Source organism: Vulpes lagopus, chromosome 19, assembly GCF_018345385.1.
Source record: "Vulpes lagopus strain Blue_001 chromosome 19, ASM1834538v1, whole genome shotgun sequence".
Lineage (NCBI taxonomy): Eukaryota > Metazoa > Chordata > Mammalia > Carnivora > Canidae > Vulpes > Vulpes lagopus.
In genome coordinates, this window is record NC_054842.1 from 5,081,963 (window position 1) to 5,094,781 (window position 12,819).

A 12,819-nucleotide genomic window follows, 5' to 3' on the forward strand; every position below is an offset into this window, starting at 1 on the left:
TGATTGGGTATATATTTCAGGGTTTAAAAATCAGAAATTTGAAAAAAAAAAAGTGTACTCTCTTTCAGCATCCATTGCTGCAGATGAGAGATTTGATGTTACTTTGATTCTTTCTCCAACTATGGAAGCTTTAATAATTTTTTTTTTGTTCTAGGACTTCTGAGATTCCCTAAGTTGTCTCAAGGTGCAGATTCACCCCACCTCCCACCACTGATTTTGGTGGCCATTTGAATCAATTTGAAACGATTTTTTTTTTTTTTCAGTTCAAGGGTACTTTCTCTTAGCTTGGTCTTGGTAATTAGCCCTATCTATTCTATTATCCAGTCCAATTACTAATTTTTTTGATAACATGCTTGCCTTTTTGAAGTTTTCTTTTTTCTGTTTACTTCCTTTCCCTGGAGGCCTATTTTTGTCTTTGAAAGAAACAGTTTTGTTCTACCTGAAGATACTAGTATCATTTCAAAGTTTTCTTCTTTGATCCATTCTAACTTCTTTGAGGTCAAATATTACTTTTTCCATTTTGGATTTTTTTTTTTTTTTGTGTGTGTGTGATTAGCTTTCCTTAAATATCCTAGGATATTTAGCTATTGGTTTGTTTTTATGAATGAATCTAACATGCCTTTTGTGAGACCATACCATTTCCCTTGGTCCCCTTTACATTTCAGTTGCTGCTCTGGTGGACAGGTCCCTCACATTGCCAATAATCTACCCCAATTTCCTGCCACATCTCTCTACAGTTCTGGCTTAGTGGTTTCAAAAACTGCTGGCACTCACAGTCCATGCCAGGACCACATGGAAATATGGATTGGATAATGCTTCTAAGCCACCCCTACCTTCTGTAGGAGTAGAGATTATATGCATTAGTGGATAAATGCATTAGTCATATGTTCTTCAAAGACACAATTCTTTGTCACGTGGCTCCTTAGATGTTCCTCACAGTATAGATCCTTACTTACCTCTAACATCAATCCTCAAGTTATACATTCTTTATTGAATTTCTTCATTCCTGATTTATTCTTGCTATCTTCACACCTGTTTCCTGAAATCACCTCCCAAATAAACTAACTGCACTCATGGTTCTTGTCTTAAGTTAGACTTGCTGGGGACCCAAACAAAGATGAGGTAATTAGTATACCTAGGATGCTGGGCTTTTCTTTGGAGCTGTGTAAATAACCTCTTCCTTGGATGGGAGGACTGACTGAGTTCTGTGTTTGCTATGAGGTGTTTTAACAAGCAGCTTCCCTAAAGGGTGCTAGATAGAAAATGCAATCTGGCTGGTCTACCATAGTAGCTCACATGAAGAGCCCTTTACACTGGAGGTAGGGCACATTGGTGCTTTTGAGTGTGGAAGGAGTTATTTTACCTTTTTCCTTCTCCTGATTGTACTGTCTGAAGAGTAAGTCCAGAGTAGTCTTTGTCTTGCCCTGCTCCTCTCACAGGCTCTAGTAGTCATGCCTACTTTCGTTAGAGGAAAGTTTACCCTGGCATTGTAAACTACTGTTTGCTGTGTGGACTCTTTCAACATGGGTTAGGAGGTTGTAAGGAAAACTGTATATCGCTTTTCCGGCCAAGCAGCTAACTTATTACCATGATGATTAACCCAGGGTGTATGCCCACTTTGGTATAAGTTGATTGTATCTGAAGCTTCTCTGAGGCTCCATTTCGAATGCTATTCTTTACTTGTCATGCTTTAAGTTGTGAATTTTTCTCTTTTACATCTGTCCTGTCAACACCTTTTATTTGTTTTCTGTCCCCTAGAACTTCCTTCATTTTTTCTGGTCCATTATTGGCATCCTTTCCTGTTTTCCAGCATTATAATATATATATATATATATATATATATATATATATTTATTTATTTATTTATTTTATATATATATATAAAATATAAAATATATATAAATATAAATATAAAATATATATAAAATATATATATATATATATTTTAAATTCAAATAGACCATGTAATGGGTACACATGCATGTTTTGGGTCTATCATCTTTAAGAATTCATTATATTTTAGATGATGAAATTGCAACTGACCTGTGACTTTCCTGGTCCAACAGACATAGAGCACCAGAATCTAGACTTAAACTCATTTCTTCTTATTCCTAGTCTTGTGCTCTGTTGTGTCATCATTTTACTCAGAGCCATGAGGGCAGTTGAGGAAACCCTCACATGTAAAGGTAGCCATATTTTGAAAGAATCCATATAGAACCAAAGGGCACTCATAGAATAGAAATCTATTGCTATGAGGTGTTTTAACAAGCACCTCAGGGATAACAAAACAAGATCTTTGATATCAGACGTCTCAGACTAATATTTAGGTTGCTCCCTATTCTTTACTTACAGAGGATGGGCTGCATGTATCTGGCCTTCTGGACAGCTGAAATTCAGGAAATTTGGGTTGTGTTAGTTGACTAAAATAACACTATGGTACTGGTAGAGAATTATGAAATCAAGAATACTTTACTATCTTCTGACTAAAATTGACTATGAACATTTGGGCAAATCCTTCTATCTCTGAGTCACTTTTAATGTCCTTATCTATAATATGAGGATACAATCAATGAATTTTAACTTTCTCTGGTTCAAAATCTAAGCAGAGGAAGGCAAATGGTAGCTTACTTAATTGACAAGATTACTGATAAAAAGCTTTAAGGCTATGATCCTTATAAGTTTTGACATTTGGATATGCATCTTGGCCCAATGTACCAGCTGCAGTAATTGTTATAGGTTATGCTGAGACCCAGGCTGGATTCCAATTAAGGTTTGATTTTCATCAGTGATAACAGTAGGATTAGTGGGAAGGGCAGATGCACACACAGACAGTCCTCAGATAGACGGTTTCAATGATTCCTAGACAGATGTTTTAGTTTAAGGGCATTGGCATTTTTACTGAGTAGAGATCTGTCTATTCTATCAGTAGCCTAGTCACTTTTCTTATACCCACTATCTATATTTCTCCATGGTCATGACTTCCAAAGGGAAGATGTTACTGTAATATTCCTAACTAGAACAACTTGAGCCCCAAGGGTATGGCCTTTATTACTTACTGAGGACTCCAATCTAGAGTGTTCTGGGGGAAACTTTTAGTTATTAAATACCACTTGTTGATTGGCTTAGCTCTAGTTTCTGTATCAAATTTCCTGCACAGAACATCTGCTTCCATTAATCTGGTGACTCCTCAGATATCCTGTTCTGAAGGATTTAGTGCTGGCTCTATGTTTAAAGGATCTTGTTTTGAACCATATGCATACCTAGTATCCTGTTTCATTTTGTTAAAGCAATTCAACTACTTTGTCTCGCTCTTCTTGGCTTCATCCTCAGGAGGCTGGACATAAACTATACATTTTGGGTTCTTCTGAGATGGAAGAGTTTCCAGAACCATTATGGAATAGCATCATGTATGCACTTACCTGGGGCCTCGCACAACTTTTGTTGTAGCCAAGAATAGCCAAGAATATTGTGAAGAAAGTTGATATCATCATCACCAACACAATCTGGGCAAGTCCCTTAATTTTTCTTAATTGAATAGTACACCTTCAATTCCATTTGTGCCTGTGTTTGTCTTAGTCACAAGCCACATAGCCAGCATACCTAGCCCTTGTTTCACTCATTTCTGGCTTTTGCCCAGTTCCATTAGTTCTCATGCAGGGCCTCATACCTGCCCATGTTCACCAGAGGAATCCTCACTTTTGCAGACTCTTTTCAATGCACTCAGATAATGGATATCTCCTGTGTGCCAGAAACTGGTAAAACCAAGCAAGACCATGGCTCTCTAAAGCCATACTTAAAAAAGCCTTATCTGCATGTCTCTTCAGTCCCATTTGGTTCTCAAGCAGAGGCTTCCATAAGAGAAAGAAACTGTCACTGCCTTTCATGAATCATTAAGAAAGGAAAGTAGAAGAATTGAAAGGTTGGCAGTAACAATGAGAGTAGGCTATTACAAGCAGGTCAAGAGTCTTCTTTTTTTAAGTTTCATATCCCCAGCTGCTGTTCAAATAATCAAAAAGGGGTCCTCCCTGAAACTGATTTAATTCTTAGGAGGAATGAAAAGACATTTAAAGGGCAAGCCAACTTCATAAAATGACATTAAAAGGTTTTAAAATAGTATTTTGCTTCTAAGGGGTGTTTGTAAATGTCAGAAGTAATGTATTGATTATGGTTCTGGAAGTTCTTGCTTTGAGATGCCTAGCTGCCTTTGGCTTAACTAATGCTATTGAATCGTGCTCATGGTATGAATTATCTCGGCCGCCTTATTTTGTTTGCCTAAACTTTCCCAATCCACTGGGCTTTATCCACAAATGAACAAAAGGTATCATCAGATCTGTGTTTGTAATCCTTGTCATGTTTAACTTCTCATGTAAATTGCTTAGAGATAAAATGTTGAGAATGGCTGTAGAAGTTAATTGCTTTACAGGTCTCTGAGACTGTCTTATAGACTCCCATAAAATGTTGTAAGTTGGTTGCTTCATCTGAGGCTATTACTGTGAATGCCTATATAAATAAGAAAGCCATCTTGAAAGGGTACATATAATCCCATTTAAATCAAGATGGGGGCATACCTCCCCCATATTTCGTGGGCTCAGGCTTCCCTGGTGAAAATATATCTAATATTTTTATTTATTGATATTAACCAGTTGTTAGTGGTAGCCAAGAATATTGTGAAGAAAGTTGATATCATCATCACCAACACAATCTGGGCAAGTCCCTTAATTTTTCTGAGCTCATGTCCCCAATTTGAAACCAATAGAGATCATATTAATTGCTCTGACTGCAAGGTCATAACTGAAGTTTCAAGGAAATGAGAATAGTACACATGAGTTCTCTTACTTACAGTTTACCAGGTCTTTACAATACTTGATGAGGCTAAAATTGGTCACTTCCCTTCTGAATTTTAGGACCATTCAGAATCTAGACGTTGGATGTGTTCATGGAATTTAACCCAGGCAGGCAGAAGGGATGGCATCTAATTTATGTGCGTCCACTTAGACCAGCACGTGCCAGCTGTCCCTGTAGCTGTGGCCTTCACCCTATACCAAGACTGTCTTTGGCTAAACATCAAAGACTGCCTAATTCATCAACAGAGCAAAACTGTTAGTTAAGTAATAGTTATGGCTTTGGTTTATTATCATAGGAGTTTTATAGTGTATTAAGATCTTGTTCTTTTTAGCAGGAAGGAGATAGATGATTATTTTTTATTAAAGAAGTGATAACATGCTCATAGCAAACAAATTATTGTAGTAATGATGTGAGTAATGTGAAAATTAAAATCCTTTCTGTGAGTCCCATCTTGTTCTCTGTGGGAAACCACTGTAAATGCATTCTTGTATATCCCTCTAGAAACTGTCTATTGTAACAGAAATGAGCAATATTCACACTCTTCTTCACCTTAACTTTCCCCCCTTAAAATATGTACCTATGGTCCCTGACTTACGATGGTTCAATTTAATGATTCTTTGATTTTATGATGGTGTGAAAGCAATTATGTGGTTAGTAGAAACCACATTGTGAATTCTGAATTTTTATCCCTTTCTAGGATAGCAATATGTATGAATGTCTCTGCTGATGCAGGCCAGTGGGAGCCATATGATCATATTATCACGAGGGTAAACAATACGTAGTCTGAAAACCATCATGTACTTAAACAACCATTCTATCACCTTTACACAGTATTCAGTAAGTTACGTGAGATATTCAACACTTTATTATGAAATAGTTTTTATGTTAGATAATTTTGCCCAACTGTAGACAGGATCCCTTTATGTGGAAATTGTATATTCACTGTAGGTGAATGTAAGTGTTCTGGGCACATTTAAGGTAGAATAGGCTAAACTCTGATGTTTGGAAGGTTAGGTGTAGTAAATGCATTTTTGACCTAACAATATTTTTAAGTTATAATAGGTTTATCAGGAAGTAACCTCACTGTAAGTCAAGGAAGATCTGTATATCATATTTGTGCATGTGTGTGTATATATACATATATACCATTGTATGTATATAGATAGATAGATAGATATAGATCTGCTTCATATTTTGATGTCTGTATATCACATGGATAAGGCATAATTTGTTTAATAACTTTTCTATTAATGTACATGAAGTTTTTAAAGGCTTTGTTTTTGTTTGTTACTAAAATATAAACATACAATTTACATAATTTTGCAAGTTAGGTAAAAAATATACTTCCTTTTGATGCTAATTTTTTATTTAGAAATGTTCAAAGGTACAACAAAGTTCAACGAAAAGCATCATGAATCCCCAGATTTTCTTTATCTAGAGTTACTAATGGTAAATACTTCACCACTTTTGCTTTCTCTTTCTCAAATGAAGATCATTTGAGTGTAAGTTGAATACATCATGATGTGTCACCCTCAAATACTTCACCATGTATCTCTAAAGGACTAAGCTACTCCTCTATGTAACCATACCATTGACATGCCCAAGAGATTTAAAACAAACTTACCAATATTATATTACCTAGTATATAGCTCATATTCAAATTTTATCAATTTTTTCAAAAATGATTTTATAGATATTATTATGACTGATCCAGGCAAATGTCATTTGCAATCTTCTGAGCAGAGAATTATCAAATCACTGCATTTGATTGTCATGTTTCTTCATCTAGTCTTTTTTGAGATTTCATGTTGCTGCTATTGTGATATTAACTTGTTTGAAATGTTTGGGTCAGTTATTTCATAGAATCTTCCAGTCTGAATTTGTCTCCTCCATGATTAGATTCAGGTTAAACTTCTGTTTTTGTGTAGTTGATATTGTGTATTTCTCATTGCATCCCATTGGGAGGCATTGGGATTTCAGTCTGTTGGACTACTGGTGATGCTCAGAGGATCACTTGGTTAAGAATGTTTCCCCCAGATCCACAGTACTTGATGCTTGAACAACACAAGTTTGTACTGCAGGGTCTACTTATATGTGAATATATTTTATAGTGCAGTCCTGTAAATGTATTTTCTGGAGGAGCAGGCTCCATGTAGGGAGCCTGACATGGGACTCGATTCAGGGTCTCCAGGATCAGGTCCTGGCCTGAAGGCAGCGCTAAACCACTGAGCCACCCGGGCTGCCCATCTTATGATTATCTTAATAGCATTTTCTTTTGTCTAGTTAATTTTATTATAAGAATACAAAAAATATGCTAATTTTATTGATAAGGCTTCTGGTCCACAGTAGGCTACTAGTAGTTAAGTGTTACCTGTAAGTTTTCTCCCCTGTGGGGGTCAGCACCCCTTACTTCTGTGATGTTCAGGAGTCACTATAGTTTTTATCCTTTGTAATGGGTAAGTAATTTGTGATTCTTTGAAACTGTATGCCTATCTTATTCCTCAAAAACTTTTACCCACTTGTTTTGTTTTCTGTAGATGATCACTGCCTGAATTAATAATCACATTCTGGCATCAAAATGGTGACTTTATAATTCTGTTCTTCTTTGGCACCATTCAAGGATCCTTTTAATTTTGTCTCCCCAATGTGTTATAATGCATCGCTATGTTCAAATTATACTGAAGTTGCCCGTGGAAGCATTGCTGTTGCCTCCTTTTTTTCCCGTGCTTTCTAGTATGAGATGTTTTAGGATTATCGCGCACTTTCCTTGTCCTGTACCTGAAGTCATTTGCTTCCCCAAGGAAGCCTGGATCCCTTTACATGTGAATTGTTTTTAGGAGCCAGGATTGGGGTCTTAGGTATAGTATCTTTGTTTCTAAGCCCAGGAGTCAGTAAACTATGGCCAATGGGCCATGTCCCACTTGTGGCCTATTTTTGTATAGCTTCTGAGCAGAGAATGATTTTAAAGTTTTTAAAGAGTTGCAAAACCAAACCAAACCAAACTAAAAACAAAACAAAAACAAACACACAAAGAAATACTTTTTAAGAAAGATTATATGAAAGAGATCCCATACTGTTTTTAAACCCTAAAGTATTTACTATATGCCTCTTTATAGAAAAAAAAAAAGAAAAGTTTTTCAATTCCTATTCTAGGCTTTATCAGTATATACAGTTAGGAAAAATAATTTGTGGATAATATCAAACTTATATTAATATCTCAAATTCAATTCCAGTATCACAAATCTTTCCTCACTTTCCCCTATTACACATTGGTAACTCCTTTCTCCAATGAGAAACAGGTTTCCAATAAAAATAATGTATTACTTATTTGCTCATTCTTATTATGCATACCAAGTGGCTTCAGAAATACTCTATCAATACCACTATTAAACAAATCTATTAATTCAAGTTCAAGATTTCTTTGTGTGGTGTTTTTGTTGTTTTTAGAATATATACAACTAGGACTGTATAGGCAAGGGACTATGTTCAAAAGTTATTCAATTAATTCTTTGTCTCCTATGTGCTTATTTGTGATTATTTGATCAATGTGATGTGTATAAGTTCATTGGTTTCTGTTTGTATTTGATTTTAGGGTGTTTCTTTTTCATTTTTTTTTTATTTTATTTATTTATGAGAGAGAGAGAGAGAGAGAGAGAGAGAGAGAGAGAGGCAGAGACACAGGCAGAGGGAGAAGAAGGCTCACACAGGGAGCCCGATATGGGACTCGATCCCGGGTCTCCAGGATCATGCCCTGGACCAAAGGTGGCGCTAAACCGCTGAGCCACCTGGGCTGCCCCCTTTTCATCTTTTATAAATTTTATTTATAAAAATCAAAGTATACAGCACACAAAATTTAGAGTAGTCACATAGCTAGACCCATTTTTCCAACCCTATTCCCATACACTCCATAGGTACCCGTGTTTCATCATCAAATTTCTGTTTATCCTTCTTGTATTTACTTTTGTAAAAATGAGAATACATACACATACATGCATATATACAAATACACAAAAATATGATCATATATATTGTTTTTTTATGTAAATAATTCATATAAATATAAAATCACCTATATACTTTAGAATATACATATTTCTGAGGTCATTTTTCTTACACAAAATGTAGCAAAGTACATATACTCTGTTATACCTCAATTTTTTTACTTAAAAATAGACTGTCAGTACAAGTCCATATATCACTGTATAAAGATCTTTTTCATTCATATGGATAGCAAAGTTCTCTGCGGTGTGGGTACACCATTGTTTATTTGAAAATCAATCATTCTGGTTTTTTGGTAGGGTTTTTGTTTTGTTTTTAGTTTTGCATTTCCAATATTTCACTATTGCCATAAATAATCTTGCATATATTATTTATTATTTTAGAGATGAAACTTCAAGGTTAAATTTCCAAAAGTGGGATAAAGGTAAAAGAGCAGATAATAAATATGTAGTTTTGGCAAAGATTTCCAATTTCTCTTCTGTGAGTTTTCATTTCATTTTGTTTTAACTGTGTGAAGATGTCTGTGATGGATTGGGAGACTTCTCCTTTTCCCTTCAAGGTCTTTCCTTTTTCCTTCAAGGTATTTCTAACTGGACTAAGAATCAAATCGACATGAGATGGGTTAACAAGAGAAAATTAAATTTAATTTCATATATGCAGGGAATCCACACAGACATGGAAATTCTGAAGACAGTCAGGCAAAATGAAGTATATTTGCCATTCTGAACTAATGAGAAAGGAGTAGGGTCCTGGGACTACAAAGAGAAGAAATGTAATTTATAGGAAGATAAAAAAGGGTAAATGTTTAATGAACAAATGTTTGCTGGGTCACTCAGAAACAATGGGACATAGAGGAATTTGATCAAATAGCCCTTGCTAGGTTCTTTCTGGTCTACTCTAGCTAGTTCATAGGGTAATGTGGTTATCGGTGGTAATGTCGCTCTTCCTGGAGCAGATCCTTTATCTAAAATTTTTTTAGGCAACTGTGGGCAAGGTAAAGAGCTGGATACTTGAAAGAACCCATGTATTTAACAATAGGAGAAAAGGAGAAAGAAATGGTGTTATATTCCTATAATATAGTATGTAAATAAATGAATTATGCGGACATAATGTTGAATGCAATAAAGCAAAACAGAGAATATACACTGTATGATTGCATGTGTATGAAGTTCACAAACAGAACTAATCCATTGAGAGAAGTCAGGACAGTAGCTGGCTTTAAGGAGGCTGAGTGGTCATGATGGGAGTGAGTCTAAGAGAAGGCTTTGGGTTGCCTCTAATATTCTATTCTTGGGCTGACTGGCTGATATTTATAACTGGTAGAAGTGTTTACAATTTGCAAGTATTTACTCTTATGATTTGTGCATATTTCTGTGTATATGTGATAGCACAAAAATAAAGCTTGAGAAATCTAAAAGAGCCCTGAAAGACTGGTAGAAGTTGCTGAGTCTTAAAGAATTCTTATTCCTACATTGGAAAAAAATGCACAGGGGGCTAAATGGAGGGAGGCCTGTTGTTAACTAGGGACATTCTGGACCCAAATTTATGTGAAAACAGCCAAAGGCTGTCAGCTCATTTTTATCACAGGCAGGCAGGTCATTTGTGTATAGTTCTTGAATAATCATCACATTTCCTTGTTTTACAAATGTGCAGCCGTCACTCCAACAGGGAAGGTGATGACAGCAGTCACTTTTGTTGTTACTGTAGTGGTTTTATTGTAGGCATTCTAAAATTAGAGGTAAATAACTTGCTGGAGCTTGGGGTTTATTGAATTTTCCCACTTTGCTTATTTTAAGCGATAACATTACCGTGGGTATTGAGCACTTCCTAATTTTCCTTGCAAATGCCCCTAGCATATCAGCACTGGAATGTTTTTTACTACCTGCAAAGAAAGAACATCAGCTTGGAGTCTGACAATAATGGGTTCAAACTCCACATCTTTAATTTTGTCACATTTTTTTTTGGTCATAATAACATTTTGGTTAATGGTTTCTTTGCTAATATCTGGATAAAACTATCTCTTTCCAAGGCTGATATGAGTTTAAAAATAATTTTATAGTTTAACATTCATGGTCATGAGCCCATCTATATCTTAGAAGTGACGGTGTGATTTGGGAGAGCAAGAAAGTGACAGAATTTTTTAAATCTTTTAAAGACAAGCTGTCAATTTCTGGATGTCTTTGTGTGTGTGCCTTTCATCACCCCCATTATATTTATTATCTAAATGAAGATGTATTCTTAAGGCCTGAGGTAGCATCATTTTACATTTAGTGAACATTTAGGAAGGCTAATCAACATATTTATGGTATTTTACTCATCTAAGCTCAAATCTGCTAATAACTTGTGAGCACCAATTTACCAATTTTATGATTATTATGCGATCATTTGTTCATTTTATTCAACCCATATGCTGTACTGACCAGGCCCTGTATTGGCACTTTTTTTTTTTTTTTTTAAGTAGACTCTCCGCTCAAGATGTGCCTTGAGCACAAACTTATGCCTCTGAGATCATGCTCTACTAACTGAGCCAGCCAGATGCCCCTGTGTTGGGCACTTTGATTTGTGTTATTTCATTTAGAGTTTTACCGGCAGCTTCAGAATTTCATCAGCAGTTTTAAAGTGAAAAAATTATAGCAATAAATGAAAGATTAGTGATCATTTTGAAAATGATCAAGATAGCCTTCAAGTTCCCCTCAGCTTGGCTAAGCTTCACATAGATTTCTGTCTAACTATGACTAATGGAACTAAAAGAGTGCACTGGTTGGTATAGAGGCTGCTTTTAGGTGAACATGCTTGAACAATGGAATAGAGAAAGGGTCACAGTGACCACCTGGCTGAAGACAGGTCCATTGAGCCACCCACCTCAAAATATCCATAGACCCTACCTTACCAATGGGCTACTTAGAAGTAGGCACAGTTCCCAAAAAATGGAAGATTCTATACATGACCTTACCTCCTCATCTTCCCCCTTTAAAAATGGCCACCATCCACTGCCTTGTTGCAGTCTCTCCTCTGCTGTCCTGACGCCAACCCTTCCTTGTGCTGGGTTTATTCAATAAACTTCTGACTCTTTTGTTCTGCCTCAGTGAATACTTTCACTGCCAGTGTCACCAGCTTCTACATGATAGTTGCCCCATATTTGGGGGCTCTCATCCAATCAAGAGATAGCCCATTTATGAACCACAGTTGGGGAACATCAAATTGAACACAACCCCAGAAATAGTATTGAAAGCAAAGAACTTTTTATTACTTTTTCAAGTAAGGAGACAAATGTCTCGTGGTGGTATTAGTACAGGAAATCTCTTTATTCAGTGTGCTAGGGGTGGGAGCAGGCAGGTTGCACGAGCACTTTGGTTCAGTTGCACATATTCAACATGTCAGCATGCTAGTGCATACATTGTATGTTAAAAAAAATGGCAGAAAACTGTCCATAAGAGGAGATCTTAGTATTATAATGAGCCAGAGGTAACTTCAGAACAACTCACAGGGCTTCTATGCAGATTCTCAGCTCCATTCCAGCTCAAAATAGCTCACCGAAGGGGCCAGGAATGCCCAGTACAGGGCTATCAGGTAAAACATCTAGTTGGGCATCTCTCTGGCTAGAACTGCTGGTTCTGCAGAGCAAAGCATTCCTTTGGGGCTTTTTCTCTTCCCCCTTCCTCATTTCTGCTGAGAGCTTTCAACCCATTTGGAGAGTAGCTTCCCTGGTGCATCCTAGCTAATATACAGGCCCTTTACCTCCCATTAGTTAGAGTATGTCTGGTCCTTTGAAATGTAAATCTTCTCCAAGTCTCTTGATAAGCACCTATTAGCAAACACAGATGGCCTACTCTTGCCTTGACCAACCTCCCTCCTAAGGTCCTCCAAGAGGGCCTGCTGGCTCAGCCTATGCTCAAAAACTTCCCTGCTTCTTGTTTTAGCAAGTTGAGTTCAATCTCCCCTACTGCAATTATCTTGACCCCTATTAGTCTTGAA